Source organism: Diadema setosum, chromosome 12, assembly GCF_964275005.1.
Source record: "Diadema setosum chromosome 12, eeDiaSeto1, whole genome shotgun sequence".
In the NCBI taxonomy this organism is placed as follows: domain Eukaryota; kingdom Metazoa; phylum Echinodermata; class Echinoidea; order Diadematoida; family Diadematidae; genus Diadema; species Diadema setosum.
The window spans coordinates 24,480,869-24,483,881 of record NC_092696.1 but is presented as its reverse complement, the minus strand read 5'-3'; positions in this window follow the sequence as shown (position 1 = coordinate 24,483,881).

The window sequence follows — 3,013 nt, the reverse complement described above, 5'->3', positions numbered from 1 at the left end:
ATGCCCATGGTCTCATTTGTCAGACAAAATAATATTGCAAGTTTAACTTGAAAGAGTGCGGTGTGAATGATTGTACAATTGTACTGGTAAAATTGTATGAGTATACAGTATGTGATTTGTATGAATGCAGAAATTTCAATAGAACACATCAGTGAAGTCTGAGGAAATTCGGACAATCTGTGCAAACGTTTCTAAATTATCGGAACCCCATCGCTGGATAAAAAGACTACAACAATTAGCGATGTCACAGTTGTATGTGAAGGAAAATTTTGCTTTTTATGAGAATCACACATTCTTTACAATATTGTTACTCGGGGGGAAAAATGTAGGGTAATATAGGCCCCCCCCCCCCTTTTTTTTTTCTTTTCTGGAAGAGGTAAGCCAAGGGGCCCATCATCATGCCAGAGAAGTGAAAATATACTGTATGATGAACTCTCTATAATATTTGGTTTTATAGAACAGATGACAAGCTGGAATGAGGGCTGTGATAAGATAAGAGATGGGAGAGAATTGTAAGAAATGGTGACAGATGACGACATACTGAAGTTAAGTGATCTGTGGGGTGAGGAAATAAGATGCAGTGAGAGAAAGTGAATTGTGAGCAGAAATGATGAGAGGTGGTAGATGATTAGAGACTAGAAATTATTGCAAATTAAAAGAATTGTCAGCGATGATTAGTGATATTAAGACATGGGGAAAGTATAGAGATTGCGAGGCAGTGAAACTTGATGAGAAATTGTAAATGATGATATAGGAGATAAAAAGAAATGGGGAGAGATATAAGATTTTTAGAGATATAAAATGTTGAGAGATTATGAGAGAGAAATAATGTTATGGGATGAGGAGAGATGTTGAAAGATGGGGAGAGAGAAGAGATGTTGAGATGGGGAGAGAGATATCAAAGGATGTTGAGAGATGGGAGATACATTCAAAGATGTTGAGAGGTGGGAGAGATATAAGAGATCTTGAGATGGGGAGAGATACAAAGATGTTAAGATGGGGAGAGATGGCGAGATATATAAGAGATGTTGAAAGATATCAAGGGATGTTGAGAGATGAGGAGAAATACATGTACATTGTACATGTATTTAGATGTAGGGAGAGAAATAAGAGATGTTGAGATGGGGAGACATAGTGAGACATATAAGAAATGTTGAGAGATATCAAGGGATGTTGAGAGATTAGGAGAAATATTAAGATGTTGGGAAAGATTTGAGAGATGTTAAAGAGATGGGAGATTTAAAAGATGTTGAGAGATGGGAGAGATATAAGAGATCTTGAGATGGGGAGAGATACAAAGATGTTGAGATGGGGAGATATATAAGATGTTAAGATAGGGAGAGCTGGTGAGATATACAGTATAACATGGGGAGAGATGGTGAGATATATAATAGATGTTGAAATATATTAAGGGATGTTGAGAGATGAGGAGAAATACATTACATTACATTACATTCCATTACATTACATTACATTACATTACATTGTATTTAGACGTAGGGAGAGAAATAAGAGATGTTGAGATGGGGAGACATGTAAGAAATGTTGAGAGATATCAAGGGATGTTGAGAGGTGAGGAGAAATATTAAGATGTTGGGAAATATTTGAGAGATGTTAAGAGATGGGAGATTTAAAAGATGTCGAGAGATGGGAGAGATATTAAAAGATGTTGAAAGACAGGAGAGATATGAGATGAGGAGAGATATTAAGAGATAGGGAGAGATAAAAGAGATGTTGAGGGATGTGAGAGGTATTAGATGGGGAGAGGTGGGTAAGAGATATGTGATGGTGAGAGTTGACTTGATGTTGATCGAGGTAAAGATGGAAATTAATAGTTGAGTGAGCCTGTATGGAATGGTACGAGGTAGTGACAAGTAGTTATATAGACCATGGGGGTGATAATGGCTATAGATAATGATCGAGGGCTGGGGCAATCGAGGTGAATAATCAGTGGTTTAGACAGACAACAAGAGATAGAGATGTGTAATAAGTGCGGAATATAACTCTAAATGATTCTCAGTAAGCTTAGTTTTTAATTAGTTTTTAATAGAAAATGATTACGATTCTAAGTGTAGATGTGATAAAAATACAGTGTCAATTTCGGTGCATTTTATACATTAGTACAGCAACAAAATGAGAACAAGAACCATGTGTGTAAGATTAAGAGAGTGTGCGAAAGTTCTTCTTTCTCACTTAGCAACAGCAACTGAGAAGAACTTGAGTCTCAAATAAATGGGATCATGTTCGAGAAATAAAAGAGAAAGATAAGAAGGTGAAATGAGAATGACAAACAGAATCTTAATCTCAAGTAAAATCAGCATACTATACTAAGAAGAAAGTAAACATTTTTTTCGAGGTTATACATTTTATAGAAGATTTTGATAAAAATCAGTGAATCATATACCATACTGAAGGAAATTTAATTGGCTATCATCCTAGTAGGTCAATTGAAAGGGAAACTTTACGCATGAGTGAACACATTCGTTTTTATCTTCCAAGGTACAAAAGTAAAAATTGCAAAAATTGACATGTTGACTTTCCTTTGGCAATGCCCTTCAAGATAACAGTGATAACACAAGACCAATGCAACACAATGAGAGACTTGAATAAAACAGCAAAATAAGTTTTCGTTCTCTTTATCTCTTTCTAACCTTAAACAAAAGCAAAGTGGGAAACTAAAGGGGAAAATAAGAATTTTCTGTCAACTCAATCTATAAATGACATAGGGAGTAAGGCACAGAGATTTTATATGAAAATAACTTCTTAATTTCATTCTTTCAATTTAGTAATCTAAGAATTCATGAGACAAATTCAAGAACCGAATATTATTCACAATTTTTCTCATTTGAAAGATCAATAGATGTTAAAAAAAAAAAAAATTGAGTGCAAGTTGACGCGCACTGTGTTACGCATCACTGATACTGTATTACAAGTGTTTTGACACCGGAAACTCTTGACGTCAGGGTGGATTCGCTGAACCTGAAATGCGACACGTCTAATTACACGTTGGAAC